Source organism: Schistocerca cancellata, chromosome 10 (assembly GCF_023864275.1).
Source record: "Schistocerca cancellata isolate TAMUIC-IGC-003103 chromosome 10, iqSchCanc2.1, whole genome shotgun sequence".
In the NCBI taxonomy this organism is placed as follows: Eukaryota; Metazoa; Arthropoda; class Insecta; order Orthoptera; family Acrididae; genus Schistocerca; species Schistocerca cancellata.
This window is the reverse complement of record NC_064635.1, coordinates 47,230,088-47,256,078: the sequence shown is the minus strand read 5'-3', so window position 1 is coordinate 47,256,078 and position 25,991 is coordinate 47,230,088. Positions and strand designations below refer to the sequence as shown.

At 45.5% G+C, this 25,991-nt stretch overlaps 1 protein-coding gene and 1 long non-coding RNA gene across 2 annotated transcripts in view; both read left to right on the top strand.

The window, feature by feature from the left end:
* LOC126106901 (alpha-actinin, sarcomeric) overlaps positions 1-25,991 on the top strand; it is a 533,945-nt gene that overhangs the window by 173,151 nt on the left and 334,803 nt on the right. The gene's annotated exons all lie outside the window — the stretch shown is intronic.
* The window catches only part of LOC126106904 (uncharacterized), a 196,931-nt gene that overhangs the window by 28,984 nt on the left and 141,956 nt on the right, over positions 1-25,991 (top strand). The window contains exon 2 of the long non-coding RNA XR_007523417.1: positions 20,131-20,177. This is a non-coding gene — a long non-coding RNA (uncharacterized LOC126106904). The remainder of the gene's footprint in view (positions 1-20,130; positions 20,178-25,991) is intronic.

The window sequence follows — 25,991 nt, the reverse complement described above, 5'->3', positions numbered from 1 at the left end:
GTTTCCGGAGGTATGTGGCACTGGATATCTGTGCACACATCATTCGTTTCCCTTAAATTAAGCCGGCCGCGGTGGTCTAGCGGTTCTGGCGCTGCAGTCCGGAACCGCGGGACTGCTACGGTCGCAGGTTCGAATCCTGCCTCGGGCATGGGTGTGTGTGATGTCCTTAGGTTAGTTAGGTTTAAGTAGTTCTAAGTTCTAGGGGACTTATGACCTAAGATGTTGAGTCCCATAGTGCTCGGAGCCATTTGAACCATTTGAACCTTAAATTAAGGGCCTGATGTTTGTGGGAGTGGAGCTGGCAGCCGATGGCGTCCCAAGTGTGTTCCATTGGGTTCAGATACAGCGAAATTGGTGGCCGAGACATACATGTGAGCTCCCTACTACGCCCTTCAGGCCACCTACCCTCTATCCTGACCTTGTGATACGGACCGTTACCTTACTGAATAATGCCACCACCGTCGGGGAAGAAGCGAAACATGAAGGGAGGCAGGCGGTCCGCAATAAAGTTCATAGTCCACCACGAAAGGCAACGAATCCAAGGTGTTTCCCCCATAGTATAATACTGCTGTACAGCGTGTTCTGAAACACTTCTGCCTGCACCAGCCTTGTACTCTTTTGTCAGATCTGCCACAGACAGTTGCTTATCCCTGACCTCTACGTTTTGTGATGAGGCCGGGACGTCCAACTCCTTATAGACCAACATTTTAGAAAGCATTTAGTTATTTGGAGCAATCATCGATCGGTATAAAATGCTGAAAAATCAAATAAAACAGTCTTGATCGCGTTTTCAGATTATTAGTTAGCAACCCGTTTCGGCCCTTCCCTCAGAACATCTTCAGGTTTTTCCCCGCCATTGTCACTGTGACATCTTTACTCCTACGGATTTCGCTCTGTCTACCGCTCTAATGACGGGGAAAAGCCTGGAGATGTTCTGAGGAAAGGGCCGGAACTGGTTGCTAATTAACAACAATCTGAAAAGGCGATAGACTTTTTATTCGATTTTTAACTTTGTAGTCCACTCGCTGTTTCATTCTCCTTCAACCACTTTCCAGAGATGCTCACGACACTGACTTAGCCACAGGCCACAGATTATTTCCTGTATCGATCCTTCATCTACAGCGAAGTGTGCGCTGTTTTGAAAGCTCCTGGTGGATCAGAACTTAGGTAATGTAGAGAGATGGCATTGCTACACCAAAGTTGACAACGCGAATCGGTACCACAGAAATTACCGAGGGCTCGCTGCAATCCACAACGAGTTACGGGAGCTGATCCTCTCTCAGCAAAGCAGTGCCCTCACACTGAGGTCAATGTAATGTCGAGCATGCAAGAGCTCTGCCCAGTTCGTGACCACATCTGAAGGAGTCAACATCATACTATAGTATCATTGTGATAGTTATAGTTTTTGATGGCCAATTTCATTTAAAGGTGGAACAATGTACTGCAAGAGAACAGTTTGTTAATCTGAGCGTCGAGCAATGATTTAACAATCAATAACAGTTGTAACTTGTGAAGCTTCGCTTTTTCGGAGAAGCTCGTTCCCAGGCAGCAGTCCATAACAACCTGCCGTTTGCTCAAGTCGCTTATGTCAGCGGATTTCCCCATTTGCGACCCCCTATCGTCGCCAGAATAATTCCCTAATCGTCTCTCCTCAGCCTAAATAGGTACTCGATGGTTATAATTAAAGTGAAGCAACTTCAGAGATTGTGTGGGCTGTAATTGTTGCATGACGGCGAAACTTGGTAAATATTCTAATGAGCTGATGCAGAACCGATTTACGATGGAAAAAAATTAGTTGTAAATTTGTTCACTAGGTGCAAATCTGGCGCTGTGGAATGAAAGAAAAACGTACAGAAATGTTTCCATAATTAATGAATTACGAACTGGACGTAGCAGAAAAGGTGAAGCAAGTGGAAAGGCATGATGTTGTTTTCATTATTAACTGCTGCTTATACAGTTGTTGAGTCGACCAGAGACTTCAACGAGAAGCTGTACACCGCCAGTTGTGCACCTGGTGGCCAAAATCGGAACTATATACACTCCTGGAAATGGAAAAAAGAACACATTGACACCGGTGTGTCAGACCCACCATACTTGCTCCGGACACTGCGAGAGGGCTGTACAAGCAATGATCACACGCACGGCACAGCGGACACACCAGGAACCGCGGTGTTGGCCGTCGAATGGCGCTAGCTGCGCAGCATTTGTGCACCGCCGCCGTCAGTGTCAGCCAGTTTGCCGTGGCATACGGAGCTCCATCGCAGTCTTTAACACTGGTAGCATGCCGCGACAGCGTGGACGTGAACCGTATGTGCAGCTGACGGACTTTGAGCGAGGGCGTATAGTGGGCATGCGGGAGGCCGGGTGGACGTACCGCCGAATTGCTCAACACGTGGGGCGTGAGGTCTCCACAGTACATCGATGTTGTCGCCAGTGGTCGGCGGAAGGTGCAAGTGCCCGTCGACCTGGGACCGGACCGCAGCGACGCACGGATGCACGCCAAGACCGTAGGATCCTACGCAGTGCCGTAGGGGACCGCACCGCCACTCCCCAGCAAATTAGGGACACTGTTGCTCCTGGGGTATCGGCGAGGACCATTCGCAACCGTCTCCATGAAGCTGGGCTACGGTCCCGCACACCGTTAGGCCGTCTTCCGCTCACGCCCCAACATCGTGCAGCCCGCCTCCAGTGGTGTCGCGACAGGCGTGAATGGAGGGACGAATGGAGACGTGTCGTCTTCAGCGATGAGAGTCGCTTCTGCCTTGGTGCCAATGATGGTCGTATGCGTGTTTGGCGCCGTGCAGGTGAGCGCCACAATCAGGACTGCATACGACCGAGGCACACAGGGCCAACACCCGGCATCATGGTGTGGGGAGCGATCTCCTACACTGGCCGTACACCACTGGTGATCGTCGAGGGGACACTGAATAGTGCACGGTACATCCAAACCGTCATCGAACCCATCGTTCTACCATTCCTAGACCGGCAAGGGAACTTGCTGTTCCAACAGGACAATGCACGTCCGCATGTATCCCGTGCCACCCAACGTGCTCTAGAAGGTGTAAGTCAACTACCCTGGCCAGCAAGATCTCCGGATCTGTCCCCCATTGAGCATGTTTGGGACTGGATGAAGCGTCGTCTCACGCGGTCTGCACGTCCAGCACGAACGCTGGTCCAACTGAGGCGCCAGGTGGAAATGGCATGGCAAGCCGTTCCACAGGACTACATCCAGCATCTCTACGATCGTCTCCATGGGAGAATAGCAGCCTGCATTGCTGCGAAAGGCGGATATACACTGTACTAGTGCCGACATTGTGCATGCTCTGTTGCCTGTGTCTGTGTGCCTGTGGTTCTGTCAGTGTGATCATGTGATGTATCTGACCCCAGGAATGTGTCAATAAAGTTTCCCCTTCCTGGGACAATGAATTCACGGTGTTCTTATTTCAAGTTCCAGGAGTTTATTTTTTCTCTTGTGTTAATCAGTTCTGCATTAACGCATTAGCGTATGTACCAAGTTTCGCTGCCACACTGGACGTCTGTGAGTAGGGGCACTTTAAACTATGTTTAACCACCCGGTCGGTACTTTCCTCGTTGCGTGACGCGCGCGCAGTGCCATCAATTTCGCGGCGGACAGTAGTCGCCGTGTTTGGGAAGATCAGTGCATCACTTCAAAAATGAGTCGTCTTCTTGGTTCCTCGCATCGCACATACGCAAAGGGCAGTTTGCCCGTGCCCATCGTGGTCTCACAAGGGACGTGTCGAGGTATATTTACGCCAGTGGTCGTAATACGGTTAGGTAGGGCGTGTGGACGGGGTATGTCCTGCTCACGCGAAACAGGCAGTAAACGTAATGCGTCGAGTTAACACGGCGATCTGTCGGCCATCTCATTAAGGCCTGCAATTTCCTCCCATCAGGCAGCTCCACCACTTCGCGTAATGAGCCACGCTTCTCTACTAAGCATACACGCTCTCACGCCCCACGGAAGAAATTATCCGACCACTTTAGTGCCCGAAATGAGCACTGGCTAAACGGAGAGCTATAAGCCGTCGGGCAGCGCCTCCTCGATAGAGCCATTTCTGATAGCCACCTCTTGATGGTCTCGACTCGTGCGTGATGCTTAGGTCGAACGCTGAACTGCCAAGTCTTTGGATACGCTTGCGGTTTCCCACGTCCTGCTGAGAACAGAATCAGTTCATCGCAGTAAAACACAATTAAAATATTTTAGTGTAGAGAATTATTTATAAATAGTGACGACAAAACATCGCGACACTGAAAAAAAGTGGAGTAATGAAATTTCAGGAATACATTTGTCCGGCTGGCCGCGGTGGTCTAGCGGTTCTGGCGCTGCAGTCCGGAACCGCGGGACTGCTACGGTCGCAGGTTCGAATCCTGCCTCGGGCATGGGTGTGTGTGTGTGATGTCCTTAGGTTGGTTAGGTTTAAGTAGTTCTAAGTTCTAGGGGACTTCTGACCTAAGATGTTGAGTCCCATAGTGCTCAGAGCCATTTGAACCATTTGAATACATTTGTCCAGGTAACATGTTTAAGTGATTAACATAATGGTTGAAATGGCTCTGAGCACTATGGGACTTAACTTCTAAGGTCATCAGCCCCCTAGAACTTAGAACTACTCAAATCTAACTAACCTAAGGACATCACACACATCCATGCCCGAGGCAGGATTCGAACCTGCGACCGGAGCGGTCGCTCGGTGCCAGACTGTAGCGCCTAGAACCGCACGGCCACTCCTGCCGGCTAAGTGATTAACATTCCAAGATCCCAGGTTAATGTGAGCGCGAGATAAGCCATTGAAAATGTGAAATACTGGTACATTAATAACGGATGTAACCGTTCGCTGACAACGGCCTTGTCGCGGTGGTAACACCGGTTCCCGTCAGATCACCGAAGTTAAGCGCTGACGGGCTGGGCTAACACTGGGATGGGTGACCATTCGGTCTGCCCAGCGCTGTTGGCAAGCGGGGTGCACTCAGCCCTTGTGAGGCAAACTGAGGAGCTACTTGACTGAGAAGTCTGCTGACTACATGACCCTCCATATCCGCATCCAGTGTCGCCTGTGGGCTGAGGATGACACGGCGGCCAGTCGGTACCTTTGGGCCTTCATGGCCTGTGAGGGAGGTTTACAAATGTGCGTGCTTGTGACAGGCAGGTGCTGGATGTCAGTTTGTGGGGCGGAGTTCATGCCCGTTGCACTCGGTCGGTCAGTACAGGGACGGTTAATGCTGTTTGTGGATGACGCTGGAGTTGTCCAATATGTGCTCCATTGGTGACAGATCTGGTGATCGAGCAGACCAAAGCAGCACGTCTACAGTGTGCAGATTTGCAGCCAGGGTGCTTGGGATAACCACGAAACTGCTCCTCTTGCCATAAGAAATCGCTCCGTACACCATATCCCCAAGTGTAGGTCCACTGTGTCTGGTATTCAGACGGGTTGGTTGCAGGAACTGCTGGCCTCCTAACCAACACAAAAGCATCATCGCCACCGACCAGCGAGAACCAGCTTTCGTCAGAAAACACAAGACATCCTTCTTGTCCATTATAATTATCCGGGCTGTTATGCCGTGGTCGGTTGATGAATGCTGTGGTGATTCCCAACGTTTCGTCTCCGACTGCGGGAGACATCTTCAAGGGGGTCCGTAGCTTGATGGAAGGTCCAACACACACACTGGCTCGCTACTGACTGCCGCTAAATTCCGTGTCCGCGCGCCCCCGCGCCGCGGCGTGACGTCACGTGTTTTGAAAACGTCAGTGCAATTGGCCGCTGTCCGTCGCCGTCGATCGCCGTTGCCATCACCCAGTAGTGGACGAGTGGTACACATCTTCTTTAACACCGGCATCCATATACCGTTTAATTTGACGCCCTCCTCCTTCCGGTTGAAATTATTTGGGTGTTAAGCGATTTCGATCGCCTCCCTGTAGAGCCTTTCGTAATATCCGATATTACGAGCGTGTGTGGTGGACCTTCCATCAAGCTACGGACCCCCTTGAAGATGTCTCCCGCAGTCGGAGACGAAACGTTGGGAATCACCACAGCATTCATCAACCGACCACGGCATAACAGCCCGGATAATTATAATGGACATGATATTTCCGGCCGTGAAAGTTTACATTTTAGTATAAGACATCCTTCTGCCCTCCAATGAGCGCTCGCTTGACACCAAATGTGGTGGTTTGAGATCAGTGGAATCCACGCTACTGGGCGTCTGGCTCCGAACTGCCGTTGAAGTAATCAATTTATAAAGGCTCGTTGTGTCACTGTGGTGCCAACTGGTGCCTAAATTGCTGCTGCAGACGCCAGAGCCGTACGCCGAACACGACGGTCCGCTACAAGCAATCATGTACAGCTGCTACATCGCTGCGAAGTTTTTCTGCAGTATAACTGAAGGATCATCAGCGCCGGCCGGAGTGGCGGAGCGGTTCTAGGCGCTACAGTCTGGAACCGCGAGAACGCTACGGTCGCAGGTTCGAATCCTGCCTCGGGCATGGATGTGTGTGATGCCCTTTGGTTAGTTAGGTTTAAGTACTTCTAAGTTCTAGAGGACTGATGACCTCAGATGTCAGTGCTCACAGCCATTTGAACCATTTGATTTGATCATCCAGCTCGTAGCCCTATTACACGACCTCAGCCAAACTCAGTGAGGTGGTGGTAATGGCGTCTGAAAGGCTTTCTTGAGTAACGTCAACTCACCACGTCCAGTCTCAAAGCTAACTATGTATCATGACCGTCAAGGCGTGGGGTTAAAGCAAAATTGATGTGCATCCTCATTGTGGCGTCACTTGCATAACTGTCAATAAATTTGAATAGACACCATCTTTCAGATTTAGAAACATGCCTACGAACTTTAGTTTATGATGCACAACTCCTCGGCGTTACGATTTTTTTCCATCCATGCCTAATTTTTTTCACCCTCAATTTTTTTCTAAATTGCCTTCTATTTTTGTGATATATAGAAAGCGAACGCTGGAAGTTATAAGTCATTCTAGACTGTATACAAGTATTGAAAATTCCAAACTACTGGAAGTCCATACCACTTGGACGACAGAAAGATGGTATCAAAATGATTACCTAGCCTTTACAGACCACTTGACCATAATAACAAATGAAAGGACCAGTAGAAACAAACACGGAACAGAAACCCTCAACGACGCGGTGAAAAAGTTAAATCACCAATTTTCTTCGCAAAAATCGAATTTACTTACACAGTACTTGACATCCAAAAATTATCCACAAAGTGTGGTCACATCGAAAGAGTCAGCGTTTAAAGCACTTGGGCGAGATCTTTGAAGCTGTTCGCCTACAGAAACTCAGGAGTGCCCCCGGAGTAACACCTACAAGAAAAAATGTCTCTTCCCACATACAGAAATCACGCGGTAAAACAGATTTATCAAACCAGAATGCCGTGTGTCGCTTCACATTGAAAGGATAACGAAAACTTCGTGAAAGAAGAACGCAAAATTATAAGATGGGGTATCTGCCTACACAGAAAGGAAGATTGCCAGAGACTAAAATCCTGGACAAAATGAAAAAAAAATATGGCCTATCAGCAAGACATGCGCAAAAGAAGTTTAAAATTGAATCGAATATGCAGGGACTCCCAAGAACAAGACTTACACAAAATATTATCACTTAACGACAGAAAACTACCCTGGATCCCGGATTCAGCAACTCAAAAAAATCTAGAAAAAGCCCCTGTAAGTGCCTCGTAAATTTTGACTGAAGTACGTACAGATAAAGAACACGATAGATGGGAAGTACAGAGACAAAACCTAACTGCGAAGAAGGAACATAAAGGACTGGAGAAGGAGGATTCCCAGAGAAGAAATTAGAACTGTGTGGAAACTCAAAAAATTGCATTATACAGCATTGCGTTATCCGGTCCAGTCGCACATATAAATAAAATAATACATTGCTGCAACCTTAGATGCGCAGTTGGGTAAGCAGTCTCTTACGTTTGTGTTACTTTCGTATCTCTTGGTTTCGTGTTTAAAGACGACGCTATGTACTCTAACTGGAGATTGTATTGGTGCAAGTCTAGAGAAAAAAAATGCCCATAAACATTTGTCCGGAAACAAATATTTATTGAGATATGGCACATTCTGTCCTGTGACAGCCTTATGTCTGTTGTACTGCAGGAGGCGGTCACTACTTAATGTCACACATCCTTCAGCCCTCATTCTCACAAGGTCATCGAACCCTTTGGTCATCACCAATTTCGTCCAAATGTATGGTATGCCCGTGGCTTGACCAGAAATAAAAGTTGTAGAAGTAGGAGCTCCAAATGGCCTAGCGTCTAAGGAAAAAAATAAATAAATTCGGCGGGGCGTGACATCAGCCATTTACGATAGCGTAGTGGCGAGGCAGAGGTTGGCGCAACCGAAAGAGTAGAGAACGGTAATCCGAGGGTCATGGCTTCCAGTCTCTGTGGGGAAACCAGTGTTTCTTCCTCATTTAAATTTTTTACACTGCAAATAAACCGAAATGTGAACAAAATAACACACTCATATACAGCACAATATGCTACAACACTTTCTGCAAAATTATTGCCACCATATCTTTTGAACCGAGGATTCAAAAAACGATGGATGAGCACGCGGCAAAATACAAGAATGTCATTACTCAATCAAAATTTGGGGAACTTATACCAGCCTAACACAAAAAAAATTGTGACTGATGTGATGAAACCTTCGTGCAGGAGAACAAATTTCCTCTGGTAATTGACTCGTGGGTAGAACAAACAAATCCACAATTATACGAGATGCAGAAGGGTTGTCATCGTGCAGTACTCCAGTGATTCCCCGCAAATGCATTTCCGTAGTGGAACCCGGCGATGACTGTTTTTATGGCCATGGAAATAATTTGAGCAAAGAGATTCAAACTTGTTTTTATTTCACTGAGAGAGAAAAGGTAACATCCCGAGAAGACTGAATCAAAATACATCCCATTCTACATCACAAGCTATCCTCGTCAATATTTTGCTTGGTTTGCTGCCTAACGTTGCAACTAGAGAGAATCTTTTGTGAATGTAAACAGAGTTTGTTTTTCTATAGAAACTTCAAAACAACCAGATTATTGTAAAAATACGTCGTTTATAACGTGTACAGAATGGCCACAAAATTACTGCTTCCCCTGTTTCTACTATGAATATCACTCCAGCACTTGTAAATAATCAATTTTAAAGTAATAAAAGTAATATTGTGAATGCCTTACAGTCCTTCCCTGGAAATTTATGTGTAATGCCAAATTTATCGATGCTTTATTTAATCCCTTTTATGAAAATATCAATATATACTCTATATTCAGCATTGTTTGTTTATTTGCAGTGTAAGCAAAGTACAAAAAAAAAAGTTTTGTCCTTGCGAGTCCACCCCCGACCCTCTGATTACTGTTCTGTACCCTATTCCCTGCGCCAACCGTGAATGCAATATACACACACCTAAAAAAAATTATTGCACTCAGAAAGTTGGCAATACTCACAACCTACACGGAAAGCAAGTAGATAAACATAGCGAGTGTGAGTGCGGAACGCGTCAAAAGTACAGTACTGTTTCTCTTGTGGAGTTTACAAATGTGAGCTGAAGTGTTATTAAAAAAAATCACAAATGCAATTTAACAAAAGATGATTCATAAAAGGTAAAAACCTTGCTAGTAGTGAATGTCCAGCAATGCTTTTCTCGGTTTCAATCTCAGCTAACAAAGAAAGAAAAAGCACAGGAGTTGAAAATACTTTACAAGGGTTAAAAACACCGTAGGTAAATAGTGCGACAGTTTATAAAGATATACTGTTTTTAATCTATAAATACCTAAATGTGTACATAGGTCATGTATACATCATTTCTAGAATGACCACAGAAGATCCCTTCTCACTTAAAAGCGATTCGGTTCTGGTGAAAAACAGTCTATAACTGCAGTAAGCTTAAGACTGAAAACCCGATAATAATTGGCAACCAATCAGATAGATTATACAATGGTAAGACAGAGATTCATGAACCAGGTTTTAAATTGTAAGACATTTACAGGGGCAGATGGACTCTGACCACAATCTATAGGTTATGAACTGTAGATTAAAACTGAAGAAACTGCAAAAAGGTGGGAATTTAAGGAGATGGGACCTGGATAAACTGAAAGAACCAAAGGTTGTACAGAGTTTCAGGGAGAGCATAAGGGAACAATTCACAGGAATGGGGGAAAGAAACAGTAGAAGAAGAATGGGTAGCTTTGAGAGATGAAGTAGTGAAGGCAGCAGAGGATCAAGTAGGTAAAAAGACGAGGGCTAGTAGAAATCCTTGGGTAACAGAAGAAATATTGAATTTAATTGATGAAAGGAGAAAATATAAAAATTCAGTAAATGAAGCAGGCAAAAAGGAATACAAACGACTCAAAACTGAGATGGACGGGATGTGCATAATGGCTAAGCAGGGATGGCTACAGGACAAACGTAAGGATGTAGAAACTTATCTCACTAGGGGTAAGATAGATACTGCCTATGAGAAAATTAAAGTGACCTTTGGAGAAAAGAGAACCACTTGTATGAACATCAAAAGCTCAGACGCAAACCCAGTTTTAAGCAAAGAAGGGAAAGCAGAAAGGTGGAAGGAGTATATAGAGGATCTATACAGGGGCGATGTACTTGAGGACAATATTATGGAAATAGAAGATTAAGATGAAATGGGAGATATGATACTGCGTGAGGAGTTTGACAGAGCACTGAAAGACCTGAGTCGAAACAAGGCCCCGGGAATAGAGAACATTCCATTAGAATTACTGACGGCCTTGGGAGAGCCAGTCCTGACAAAACTGTACCATCTGGTGAGCAAGATGTATGAGACAGGCGAAATACCCTCAGACTTCAAGAAGAATATAGTAATTCCAATCCCAAAGAAAGCAGGCGTTGATAGATGTGAAAATTACCGAACTATCAGTTTAATAAGTCACGGAAGCAAAATACTAACGCGATTTCTTTACAGACGAATGGAAAAACTGGTAGAAGCCGACCTCGGGGAAGACCAGTTAGCATTCCGTAGAAATATTGGAACACGTGAGGCAATACTGACCTTAAGACTTATCTTAGAAGAAAGATCAAGGAAAGGCAAACCTACGTTTCTAGCATTTGTAGACTTAGAGAAAGCTTTTGACGATGTTGATTGGAATACTTTCTTTCAAATTTTGAAGGTGACAGGGGTAAAACATAGGAAGCGAAATGCTATTTACAATTTGTACAGAAACCAGATGGCAGTTATCAGAGTCGAGGGACATGAAAGGGAAGCAGTGGTTGGGAAGGGAGTGAGACAGGGCTGTAGCCTCTCCCCGATGTTATTCAATCTGTATATTGAGCAAGCAGTAAACGAAACAAAAGAAAAATTCGGAGTAGGTATTAAAGTACATGGAGAAGAAATAAAAACTTTGAGGTTCGCCGATGACATTGTAATTCTGTCAGAGACAGCAAAGGACTTGGAAGAGCAGCTGAACGGAATGGACAGTGTCTTGAAAGGAGGACATAAGATGAACATCAACAACAGCAAAACGAGGATAGTGGAATGTAGTCGAATTAAGTCGGGTGATGCTGAGGGAATTAGATTAGGAAATGACACACTTAAAGTAGTAAAGGAGTTTTGCTATTTGGGGAGCAAAATAACTGATGATGCTCGAAGTAGAGAGGATATAAAATGTTGACTGGCAATGGCAAGGAAAGCGTTTCTGAAGAAGAGAAATTTGTTAACATCGAGTATAGATTTAAGTGTCAGGAAGTCCTTTCTGAAAGTATTTGTATGGAGTGTAGCCATGTATGGAAGTGAAACATGGACGATAAATAGTTTGGACAAGAAGAGAATAGAAGCTTTCGAAATGTGGTGCTACAGAATAATGCTGAAGATTAGATGGGTAGATCACATAACTAATGAGGAGGTATTGAATAGAATTGGGGAGAAGAGGAGCTTGTGACATAACTTGACGAGAAGAAGGGATCGGTTGGTAGGACATGTTCTGAGGCATCAAGGGATCACAAATTTAGTACTGGAGGGCAGCGTGGAGGGTAAAAATCGTAGAGGGAGACCAAGAGATGAATACACTGAGCAGATTCAGGATGATGTAGGTTGCAGTAGGTACTGGGAGATGAAGCAGCTTGCACAGGATAGAGTAGCATGGAGAGCTGAATCAATCCAGCCTCAGGACTGAAGACCACAACAACAAGCAAAGAACGTCAACGAGATGTTACGCCACGGAACGAGGTGGCGCAGCGGTTACCACACAGGTCTCCCACTCGGGAGGACGACGGTTCAAACGCGCGTCCGGCTATCATAATTTTGGTTTCCGTGGTTTTTCTAAATCGCTTCAGACAAATGCCGGGATGGTTCCTTTGAAAGGGTACGGCCGCGGAAGTTAATAAGACGCATTTTTTTTTCTTTTTTTACCTGTAATATTCTCTGTAATAATGAGACATCACTTAAAAAATAATAATCATTTTAACAGCAAGGAAACAAGGGCATAATTGGAATCCTGTGGCATCAAAGAGCCAAGTGCGTGGCGTGGAACTGCGCTTTTAAATTGATGAAATCGTATGCCTGCCGATGACGGTTGCATTGAATTATACACTGAAGGGACCAAAGAAACTGGTGCACCTGCTTAACATGCGTAGGGCCCCCGCGAGCACGCAGAAGTGCCACAACACGGCGTGGCATGGACTCGACTAATGTCTGAAATAGTGCTGGAGGGAATTAACACCATGAATGCTGCAGGGCTGTTCATAAATCTGTAAGCGTACAAGCGGTGGAAATCTCTTCCGAAAAGCACGTTGCAAGGCATGCTCAAAAATGTTCATGTCTGGGGAGTTTGGTGGCCAGCGGAAGTGTTTAAACTCACAAGAGTGTTCGTGGAGCCACTCTGTAGCAGTTCTGGACGTGTGGGGTGTCGCATTGTCCTGCTGGAATTGCCCAAGTCTGTCGGATTGCACAATAGACATGAATGGATGCAGGTGATCAGACAGCATGGTTATGTACGTGTCACCTGTCAGAGTCGTATCCAGACGTATTAGGGGTCCTATATCACTCCAGATACACGCGCACCGCACCATTACAGAGCCTCCACCAGCATGAATAGCCCCCTCCTGGCATTCAGGGTCCATGGATTCATGAGGTGGTTTCCATACCCGTACACGTCCGTCCCCTCGTTACTGTTTGGAAGGAAACTCGTCTGACCAGTCACAGTCATCAACAGTCCAATGTCGGTAGTTATGGGCCCAGGGTAGGCGTAAAGCTTTGTGTCGTGCAGCCGTCAAAGGTACACGAGTTGGCATTCGGCTCCGAAAGCTCATATTGAGAATGTTTCGCTGACACTTGTTGGTGGCCCAACGTTGGAATCTGCAGCAGTTTCCGGAAGGATTTCAGTTCCGTCACGTGTAACGATTCCCTTCACTCGTCGTTGGTCTCGTTGTTACAGGATCTTTTTCCTGCCGCAGCGATGTCGGAGATTCAAATGGTTCAAATGGCTCTGAACACTATGGGACTTAACACCTCAGGTCATCAGTCCCCTAGAACTTAGACCTACTTAAATCTAACTAGCCTAAGGGCATCACACACATCCATGCACAAGGCAGGATTCGAACCTGCGACCGTAGCGGTCGCGCGGTTTCAGATTGTAGCGCCTAGAACCGCTCGGCCATCCCGGCCGGCGATGTCTGAGATTCGATGTTTTACCGGATTCTTGGTATTCACGGTCGACTCGTGACCTGGCCGTGCAAGAAAATCTCCACTCCATCGCTGCCTCGGAGATGCTGTGTCCCATCGCTCGTGCGCCGACTATAACACCACGTTCAAACTCGCTTAAATATTGATAACTTGCAATTGTAGTGGCAGTAACCAATCTAACAACTGCGCCAGACATTTATCTTACATAGGCGTTGCCGACCTCGGCGCCGTATTCTGCCTGTTTACGTATCTCTGTCTTTGAATACGCATGCGTATGCCAGTTTCTTAGGCCCTTCAGTGTATTTGACTTGGGTTGACATTCGTACACTAGCCGGCTCGCCAGTAAGCGGAATGTGATGTTCCGCTGCTGAGCTGACGAAAGGCCGCGCCCGTCGAGGGCACGGAAGACGCTGGGAGTAGCCGTAATTTATGCGTTTGGCCGTGGCCGCGAGTCGGGAGCGGCCATGACCTCGAGCGAGGAAACTCGCCGGCACCGGGGTCGGGCACTGGAGCCGAGGAAAACTCGTCGGGCTACTGGAGCCGGAAGTCGGATCGAAGCGCCCCGGAGGCGGCGCGCGACATTTTGTTGCCTCCTGCGCCCGCAGCTGGTGGCGGTTCTATCGTGTTTGCTGCTTACGATCTCTTGGGACATACCTGATTTTGAGTCACTGCTAGCCTTTTGCGAGTTGCGGCAATCGTCAGAGTTTTTACCTCGCTTTACACATACGCGAGGTTTATAGAAATTGAGTGTTTGATTGTGAAATTTTGGACATGGCTGGCGGGACAAACATAGAATGAAATCTCCTTGTAGGAAAGAGCCAATCAGTCGCCTATTGTAAAGTTTATTAAGGGGGAACGACAAGGTGATGGTCGAAAAAACTCTAATCTTTATTCCGGAGTTCTAATGTATACCGGGTGATCAAAAAGTCAGTATAAATTTGAAAGCTTAATAAACAACGTAATAATGTTGATAGAGAGGTACAAATTGACACACATGCTTGGAATGACATAGGGTTTTATTAGAACCAAAAGAAAAAGTATTGCTAGAGGCGTGAAATATCTCTTGCGCGCGTCGTTTGGTGATGATCGTGTGCTCAGCCGCCACCTTCGTCATGCTTGTCCTCCCAGGTCCCCAGACCTCAGTCCGTGCGATTATTGGCTTTGGGGTTACCTGAAGTCACAAATGTATCGTGATCGACCGACATCTCTAGGGATGCTGAAAAACAACATCCGACGCCAATGCCTCACCATAACTCCGGACATGCTTTACAGTGCTGTTCACATTATTCCTCGACTACAGCTATTGTTGAGGAATGATGGTGGACATATTGCGCATTTCCTGTAAAGAACATCATCTTTGCTTTGTCTTACTTTGTTATGCTAATTATTGCTATTCTGATCAGATGAAGTGCCATCTGTCGGACATTTTTTGAACTTTAGTATTTTTTCGGTTTTAATAAAACCTCATGTCATTCCAATCATGTGTTTCAATTTGTACCTATCTATCTACATTATTCCGTGATTTATTCAGTTTTCAAATTTATACTGACTTTTTGATCACCCGGTATACATTGAAAAATTATTCCCTAAAATATTATGCGCGGTTATGCGCCGGTTAGATTCCCGGCCGGGTTGGAGATTTTTTCCGCTCGTGGGCTGGGTGTTGTTTCGTGGTCATCATCATCACCAGTAGCCAAGTCACCCAATGTGGCGTCGACTGAAGTAAGATTTGCAATTCTACGGCCGAACTTCGTGGGATGGGGCCTCCCGGCCATCTATGCCACACAGTCATTTCATTTCGTTCTTCCAAAAGTAACGATTCTGTGAGCGTTTGAAACCGAGTGGCCGGCCGTGGTGGCCGAGCGGTTCTAGGCGCTTCAGTCCGGAACCACGCGACTGCTACGGTCGAAGGTTCGAATCCTGCCTCGGACATGGATGTGTGTGATGTCCTTAGGTTAGTTAGGTTTAAGTACTTCTAAGTTCTAGGGGACTGATGACCATAGATGTTAAGTCCCATAGTGCTCGAAGCCATTTGAACCATTTCTTTGAAGCCGAGCGTACACAACACAAAGCGCCATTTCCACAAGTCGTTGTCGATGCCATCATCCTGTTCATACCGATTTGATTCTGGAGCGTTGTTTGCGCCGTTTTATTCAAAATGTGGTCGAAAGTTTCAATAGTCTCATTTGGAGATATGCTCCAAAAATAACATCCAGCCGAAGCGAAATTGTCAATATTGCTTTAAATTTGGCCATATGTTTGTTCAGTGTAGGCCGTACTGCATTAAGGCACGTGGCAAGTACTCTTCAAATTAAAATGCGCCGATTCTGTGAGACGCCAGCGGCGATGTGCTCAGCTACGAAAAGGGCTTCTAGGACGAAAATCAGGTTTGTAAGGTCTATGTTGCAGAAAGCGGCAATCCACTAGCCGAGACAGGCATTAAAGATCGGGCATCGATGATATCCCATAAGTTTCAATCTTCGTCCCTTTTTTTACATGATAAATACTTGCCAAACTGTAAACAGTTTTCCTCATAAAAAAAAGTTTTCGATATGGTTGTCGTGGCCCACGCTACAATTTTCGTCCGATTTTAAAGATTTATTGTCTTCCTCGAAGCAAATTGAATTCTCTTCAGTTCATCGTGGTCGATTTTTTATGTTGATATTTAATATTTTGTTGGCCATAAGAGAGGGGTTCAAAAATGGCCATTTCTCAAATACCCAAAATTTCATCAAAAGTTTTTTGCGAATCCTACGATGAACTAAAATTACATACGTAAGGATAAGGATGATATGTTAATTTCATGCTTCAGATAACCACCGCCGGAGTTGCAGCGAAAACAACTCCTTTCATAGCTGTCTCGGGAAAATCCCAGTTACACAGTGAAGATGTAATTGTCTTCAATAAAAATACCAATAAAAACTTCGATGTTTGCTTCATTCATTGCATCAAACCTCATTTGTCGACTACATTCCAGTATGGAGAAAAAAAACATCAATTTAAGCAATATTTTCGTCCGTCACATGTCATTCCCCCTTAAAACCCCTTTACCGTGGTTTCAATGTTTATAAAAATATTGTCTTCAGAAGAAAATACGACGAACCAAGGAAAGTTAACAGTGAAAACGTGTTTGTATATATACACTCCTGGAAATTGAAATAAGAACACCGTGAATTCATTGTCCCAGGAAGGGGAAACTTTATTGACACATTCCTGGGGTCAGATACATCACATGATCACACTGACAGAACCACAGGCACATAGACACAGGCAACAGAGCATGCACAATGTCGGCACTAGTACAGTGTATATCCACCTTTCGCAGCAATGCAGGCTGCTATTCGCCCATTGAGACGATCGTAGAGATGCTGGATGTAGTCCTGTGGAACGGCTTGCCATGCCATTTCCACCTGGCGCCTCAGTTGGACCAGCGTTCGTGCTGGACGTGCAGACCGCGTGAGACGACGCTTCATCCAGTCCCAAACATGCTCAATGGGGGACAGATCCGGAGATCTTGCTGGCCAGGGTAGTTGACTTACACCTTCTAGAGCACGTTGGGTGGCACGGGATACATGCGGACGTGCATTGTCCTGTTGGAACAGCAAGTTCCCTTGCCGGTCTAGGAATGGTAGAACGATGGGTTCGATGACGGTTTGGATGTACCGTGCACTATTCAGTGTCCCCTCGACGATCACCAGTGGTGTACGGCCAGTGTAGGAGATCGCTCCCCACACCATGATGCCGGGTGTTGGCCCTGTGTGCCTCGGTCGTATGCAGTCCTGATTGTAGCGCTCACCTGCATGGCGCCAAACACGCATACGACCATCATTGGCACCAAGGCAGAAGCGACTCTCATCGCTGAAGACGACACGTCTCCATTCGTCCCTCCATTCACGCCTGCCGCGACACCACTGGAGGCGGGCTGCACGATGTTGGGGCGTGAGCGGAAGACGGCCTAACGGTGTGCGGGACCGTAGCCCAGCTTCATGGAGACGGTTGCGAATGGTCCTCGCCGATACCCCAGGAGCAACAGTGTCCCTAATTTGCTGGGAAGTGGCGGTGCGGTCCCCTTCGGCACTGCGTAGGATCCTACGGTCTTGGCGTGCATCCGTGCGTCGCTGCGGTCCGGTCCCAGGTCGACGGGCACGTGCACCTTCCGCCGACCACTGGCGACAACATCGATGTACTGTGGAGACCTCACGCCCCACGTGTTGAGCAATTCGGCGGTACGTCCACCCGGCCTCCCGCATGCCCACTATACGCCCTCGCTCAAAGTCCGTCAACTGCACATACGGTTCACGTCCACGCTGTCGCGGCATGCTACCAGTGTTAAAGATTGCGATGGAGCTCCGTATGCCACGGCAAACTGGCTGACACTGACGGTGGCGGTGCACAAATGCTGCGCAGCTAGCGCCATTCGACGGCCAACACCGCGGTTCCTGGTGTGTCCGCTGTGCCGTGCGTGTGATCATTGCTTGTACAGCCCTCTCGCAGTGTCCGGAGCAAGTATGGTGGGTCTGACACACCGGTGTCAATGTGTTCTCTTTTCCATTTCCAGGAGTGTATATATATAGTCATATGTCGTTACAAATACAATAACTTATTCAGACTTATTGGATTGCATGTTGTGGCAGAGGTACGTTATAGTAAAGCCGAAAGGAGCCAGTCATTTATAAAATTTCTTTAGCATTCAAGCAAGCTTCTGGCAAGAGGGGTCGATAGTAGTACGCGCAAGAAGGGCGCGCGATAGTGACTGCAGCTTGGTCATACTAAACTCGGTTCAAAGGTTAAAGTTAAAATAATAACATTACAAACCAGATCATATTTAGCTCTTCACATATTTAAAATTAGTAAAATCGCACCAAATAATAAGTTACCATCTGCAGAAGTCATTGCGGGAAAAATAAATTACGTAAAATTGTAGACAGTGCAATTTCGCTGCCAACTTGTTTTTTCGACTCTCTCTTTCTCTCTCTCTCGTGGACTAATTCAAATAGAATATTCTATAGAATATGCCCAATTTCTGTTGGTTACAGAGATGCAGCTGGTTATGAAGAAAAGTATTCATTTCGCGTGTCCGTCCTCCAGTTACTATGGGCGTATTTATCTTTTTTTTTAAGTTTAGTTTGTGAAATTGTACTTGAAATTACATAACTAAATTTTTCTGTTGTGATGGTGGCTGCGGCCAATTATAACGTATTCTTTACTTTAAGCATGCTGCATGTACCGATATTTGCAGATGCTGAGTTTGTCGATGTGGCAGCTGCGTACGGGTAATGTCAGGGAGACGCTGTGGCTGCTTGTAGAGAATATGGTGGTCGATTTCCTAAACACAGAGTACCAGATTCCAAGCGTGTTTACTCACATTCTCACTCAAAATCGTGAGACTTGTGCAGTACCCAGCAGTCATATCTCCTCTATGTGCAGCCGGCCGCGGTGGTCGTGCGGTTCTAGGCGCTTCAGTCCGAAACCGCGGGACTGCTACGGCCGCAGGTTCGAATCCTGCCTCGGGCATGGATGTGTGTGATGTCCTTAGGTTAGTTAGATTTAAGTAGTTCTAAGTTCTAGGGGACTGATGACCTAAGATGTTAAGTCCCATAGTGCTCGGAGCCATTTGAACCATTTGAATCCTCTATGTGCAGATGAACAGTACAGATTACGTAGAAGACATTATTAGGTTCGGAGAATGTAGTTGTTCAACAAACACATGCAGAATTTCTGCACGTATCGTTGTTCCAGAAACAAGAATAATGAATGGCGGAGATGACATACGCAAGGCCTCCGTCCTTAATTACAGTGGATTCAACGCCTTCTGGAAGGAGAAGAAAGTAGACAACGGTAATTTTGCCAATCTCCGAGTGACCCCATTAATACTGCTTCTTCATGAAGCCACTTTCATTCACGACGGTATTAGTAACACTGGTAACTCAGATTGATGGTCCGACAGCACACACATGCATTTGTGAAGGCACAAGAATGCTTCTCTGAAAAAAATGTTGTGTGGTGTGATGGTCAGTCAGTTGATTAGCGCTGTCCTGTTATGGAGTTGTGTTAAAGGGTCCCGTTAGCTAGACTTGATCATTAGGAATTACTGGGAACAACAGAACAAATAAATGTTTCCGGGAACTGGTGGACTCTTTTATGACTAATGGTAATGGAATAGGTGGTGGGACGGGTAAGTAGCCAGGCAAGTAGATGGAAATTATAATAAAGACGTTCTTTGCCGTATTCCAATGGATAAGACCGAAACATCCAACTAGTTGACAAAAAAAAGTATAGACGGAGCGGCAACATGGATGCATGTAGTTGCACCACTGGAGTTTTTTCCAGCACTGGAGGTGAAATGGCTGACTGTTTCTTTACATATACAGTGACTGCTGTTGTCAACTCAATCATTAAATGTCTTTGCTAATAATAATCTCTCCTTGTTCCAGGTGGGTGATACTATTAACTGCCTCGCTTGTTTCTGAAAGACACATGGGTAAGTACAGAACGAAACTGCTTTTATGTTTCGCACTTTAAGGGATTTGTACACTCAGGTTATATAGTATTGGAGGGTAAAAATCGTAAACAGAGATCAGTAGCTACTCGGAGATGAAGAGGCTTGCATAGGATAGAGTAGCGTGGAGAGCTGCATCAAACCAGTCTCTGGACTGAAGACAAAAACAGTGACGACGACGACGACGACGACAACAAGTACAACAGCAGCAGCAATAATCAGGTTACCTATATTAGTATATCTGAGCAAATTCCACGATTTGAAAACGTTACTTGAGAAGTGAAGAATGTTTTATTATTTTTACGGTGTCATCATGTCAACTTCGTGGCTACAGCTCTGTTCCTAAAAGTAGTTTTGTTTTGAAGGTTCTAGAGCGGGGTTAGTCAGCCTTTTTTACCTACCACCCACTTTCCTATATCTGTTAGCAGTAAAATTTTCCAGACACCCCACACGTTACACAAAATAAAGTACGGAAGTAACTTGACTTTTTAATTTTTATAAAGCATAGCTACAGCAAGTTAAAACATATTATTAGAACTGCTTACCAGTCCGCCGCTCGTGGTCTCGCGGTAGCGTTCTCGCTTCCCGAGCACGGGGTCCCGGGTTCGATTCCCGGCGGGGTCAGGGATTTTCACCTGCCTCGAGATGACTGGGTGTTTGTGTTGTCCTCATCATTTCATCATCATCCAGGAAAGTGGCGAAATTGGACTGAGCAAAAGATTGGATAATTGTACGGGCGCTGATAACCACGCAGTTGAGCGCCCCACAAACCAAACATCATCATCATCATCACAACTGCTTACCAAATACTTTGTCAAAAATTTATGAAAACCTAAAGAAAATATTTGTCAAAAATTTATGAAAACCTAAAGAAAATATTTGGAAAAACCCCACTGCCCATTATGAAAGGTTGCGCGGTAGGTCCCAGGTTGACTACCAGTACTCGGTAGTATCACGAAAAATTCTTTTTCGTCGATTACTCGCAACCGAGGGCACACAAGAGTGATTGTCTACAGGGTGTGATGCATTGAACTCTTAACTACCATTGTATAGGTGGCTTCACAAAGTCGGGCACACACCTAGATAGCGAGGGTATCCGCGTAATGTTATTGACCGGCGGCGTTTGGGTGGATTCCTGCGTGGTAAGATACTTGGGCCGTCGAGTAATTCAGTGGTGACAGGTCGATGAGGTCACGGCACAGACATTTGCCGTCGATAAGATAAGGCGGCAGAAATGCTCGCCCAGATCACGTCATCGAAGCAGGCGCGTGCCTTGGTGCGCTCTGCAATCATAGCGGGGAGTTTCTCCCGCCCCTGTTTGTCGCCAAGAGTTGCCAACGTACCGGGTCGCTACCAGTTTCGCTCATTTTCATCAGAGGATTTTTTATTTATTTATTGCTGTACATCTGACCCCACTATCTCCCGATTCTAATGTGGATTATTACACTTTATTCATACTATATTTCTTTAAAAGCGAACATTTTAGGTTAGGCTTTACCGTGACTGTTATTGACATCAAATGAAACAACAAGTTTGCTGTTACCAGCCAGCGTTTCACTTATTTCCACGACGCGTTTCAAAGGTTCAAACCTCCATCATCGGGTGGATTTATGTAAGTTAGTTTGACATTTGTGTGTGTGTTGTGTTACGATTTTTTGGAGGAACTTGTGGCACTGTCTAGTGGAGAAACAAGACAGAACATGATTTTGGGTTTCTTCTGACAAAAATTTAACTGATATCTAAAGATCTACCGTTAAATATCTAGGAGTAACTATCCAGGAATGACCAAACGCAACGAATAGTAGACTGAGAATCCGAGGAAGAATCTTACGGACCACGAAATAAGTGGCTTACAAGGCACTTGTTCGACCGATTCTCGAGTATTGTTCATCAGTCTGGAATCCTTGCCAGGGAGGTCTGATACAAGAGATGGAGAAGCCGCAACGAAGAACCGCGCTTATCGTTACGGAATCGTTCAGTCGGGGCGAGAGTGTTAAGAGATGCTCAAAATACTCCCGTGGCAGATGTTACAAGAGAGGCGTTATGCATCACGGAGAGGTTTACTGTTGGAATTCCGAGAGAGAAATTTCCCATAATAATCGTACAGCAAAAAAAAATGGCTCTGAGCACTATGGGACGTAACTGCTAAGGTCATCAGTCCCCTAGAACTTAGAAGTACTTAAACCTAACTAACCTAAGGACATCACACACTTCCATGCCCGAGACAGGATTCGAACCTGCGACCGTAGCGGTCGCGCGGTTCCAGACTGTAGCGCCTAGAACCGCTCGGCCACAACGGCCGGCGATCGTACAGCATATTACTTCCTTCCGCATACATCTCTCGAAGTGACCACGACGCGAAAGTTCGAGAAATGGGAGCTAATACAGAGGGTTACTGACAATCATTGTTCCTTCGCGCTATTCGCGAGTGGAACAGGGAAGGAGGGACAAGTTAATGGTACCAGAAGTACCCTTCCCCACACACTGTTAGGTGGCATGTGAGGTATGATGTAGATAGGTAGTTGTCTGCTGAAACCCCAGAGGTATTTCTGATAACCTTTTATGCCCTGCTCCTCCCCGCGCTGGAAAACGAAACGACAGGAAATACTTTTTCATATTGTTGCTTACTACGACACTAATCAAAATAAAATTAATGTCGTTAACTCAGATTAAACGTAGTTGTAAAAAGTACCCAAAGGTCGCATGTGCACGCGTGTAAGAGACATTGTTGTTGTGGTCTTACGTCCTGAGACTGGTTTGATGCAGCTCTCCATGCTACTCTATCCTGTGCAAGCTTCTTCATCTCCCAGTATCTACTGCAACCTACATCCTCCTGAATCTGCTTAGTGTATTCATCTCTTGGTCTCCCTCTACGATTTTTACCCTCCACACTGCCCTCCAATGCTAAATTTGTGATCCCTTGATGCCTCAAAACATGTCCTACCAACCGATCCCTTCTTCTAGTCAAGTTGTGCCACAAACTTCTCTTCTCCCCAATCCTATTCAATACTTCCTCATTAGTTACGTGATCTACCCACCTTATCTTCAGCATTCTTCTGTAGCACCACATTTCAAAAGCTTCTATTCTCTTCTTGTCCAAACTATTTACCGTCCATGTTTCACTTCCATACATGGCTACACTCCATACAAATACTTTCAGAAATGACTTCCTGACACTTAAATCTATACTCGATGTTAACAAATTTCTCTTCTTCAGAAACGCTTTCCTTGCCATTGCCAGTCTACATTTTATATCCTCTCTACTTCGACCATCATCAGTGATTTTGCTCCCCAAATAGCAAAACTCCTTTACTACTTTAAGTGTCTCATTTCCTAATCTAATACCCTCAGCATCACCCGACTTAATTCGACTACATTCCATTATCCTCGTTTTGCTTTTGTTGATGTTGATCTTATATCCTCCCTTCAAGACACCATCCATTCCGTTCAACTGCTCTTCCAAGTCCTTTGCTGTCTCTGACAGAATTACAATGTCATCGGCGAACCTCAAAGTTTTTATTTCTTCTCCATGGATTTTAATACCTACTCCGAATTTTTCTTTTGTTTCCTTTACTGCTTGCTCAATATACAGATTGAATAACATTGGGGAGAGGTTGCAACCCTGTCTCACTCCCTTCCCAACCGCTGCTTCCCTCTCATGCCCCTCGACTCTTATAACTGCCATCTGGTTTCTGTACAAATTGTAAATAGCCTTTCGCTCCCTGTATTTTACCCCTGCCACCTTTAGAATTTGAAAGAGAGTATTCCAGTCAACATTGTCAAAAGCTTTCTCTAAGTCTACAAATGCTAGAAACGTAGGTTTGCCTTTCCTTAATCTTTCTTCTAAGATAAGTCGTAAGGTCAGTATTGCCTCACGTGTTCCAGTATTTCTACGGAATCCAAACTGATCTTCCCCGAGGTCGGCTTCTATTAGTTTTTCCATTCGTCTGTAAAGAATTCGTGTTAGTATTTTGCAGCTGTGACTTATTAAACTGATAGTTCGGTAATTTTCACATCTATCAACACCTGCTTTCTTTGGGATTGGAATTATTATATTCTTCTTGAAGTCTGAGGGTATTTCGCCTGTTTCATACATCTTGCTCACCAGATGGTAGAGTTTTGTCAGGACTGGCTCTCCCGAGGCCGTCAGTAGTTCCAATGGAATGTTGTCTACTCCGGGGGCCTTGTTTCGACTCAGGTCTTTCAGTGCTCTGTCAAACTCTTCACGCAGTATCGTATCTCCCATTTCGTCTTCATCTACATCCTCTTCCATTTCCATAATATTGTCCTCAAGTACATCACCCTTGTATAGACCCTCTATATACTCCTTCCACCTTTCTGCTTTTCCTTCTTTGCTTAGAACTGGGTTTCCATCTGAGCTCTTGATGTTCATACAAGTGGTTCTCTTATCTCCAAAGGTCTCTTTAATTTTCCTGTAGGCAGTATCTATCTTACCCCTAGTGAGATAAGCCTCTACATCCTTACATTTGTCCTCTAGCCATCCCTGCTTAGCCATTCTGCACTTCCTGTCGATCTCATTTTTGAGACGTTTGTATTCCTTTTTGCCTGCTTCATTTACTGCATTTTTATATTTTCTCCTTTCATCAATTAAATTCAATATTTCTTCTGTTACCCAAGGATTTCTACTAGCCCTCGTCTTTTTACCTACTTGATCCTCTGCTGCCTTCACTACTTCATCCCTCAAAGCTACCCATTCTTCTTCTACTGTATTTCTTTCCCCCATTCCTGTCAATTGTTCCCTTATGCTGTCCCTGTAAGAGACATACCCTTGTAAAATCGGATGCTTGTTAGAAAATGTGAGTTTTTTTGCCCCGTACATAAGTTACAATTTTCTGTCTTCATATATGTTGAAGACATGGCCTTGGAAGTTTGTGATTTAAACATCCTGTTGACGGTTGACATTACATCCGCTAGAATGAGAGTTTCACTCAGCAGCGGAGTGTGCGCTGATATGAAACTTCCTGGCATATTATAACTGTGTGCCGGACCGAGACTCGAACTCGGAATCTTTGCCTTTCGCAGGCAAATGTTCTACCAACTGAGCTACCCAAGCACGACTCACTACCCGTCCTAACAGCTTTATTTCCGGCAGTACCTCGTCTCGTACCTTCGAAAGGTCCCGAGTTCGACTCTGTCCTGCACACAGTTTTAATCTACCAGGAAGTTTATCAGCGCATACTGCGCTGCAGAGTGAAAATTTCATTCTGGAAGGAACAATGATTGTCAGTAACCCTCCGTATTAGCTCCCATTTCTCGAACTTTCGCGTCGTGGTCACTTCGAGAGATGTATGCGGAAGGAAGTAATATGCTGTACGATCGTTACCATTAACTTGTGTAGAACACAGCTATATTCGCGTGACACGCCATTTAGCGGTCTTCTCCACAGTAGGATGAATTGTAACGCGTGCGGTCCTCTTTCTTTCAGTGTCGACGGAAGGCAGTGGACGTGGCACCACTACGGGGACATTTAAGTAGAGCAAGTGAAAGCTCCAATTAAAGGCACTCGCTCTTCCCTCGCGAAATCTCATCTTGGAGACGGGTAATTGTTTTGGCGTCGGCGCAGCTGTATTCCCGATGAAACTAATTGGTTTCCGAAATCGACGCAGTGGTGAAAGTTTGCTCTTATTACGCCAGAAGCAGCAATGGAACTGTTCCTCAAAATGCATACTGCATTACAACTGAAACCGCAGGATTTTGTTATACTTTTGCGTGGAGCAAGAGGAGTGCCGGAGGAAATAAATGACTGAGTATGCCGTTAAACTAATCGCTCGATGA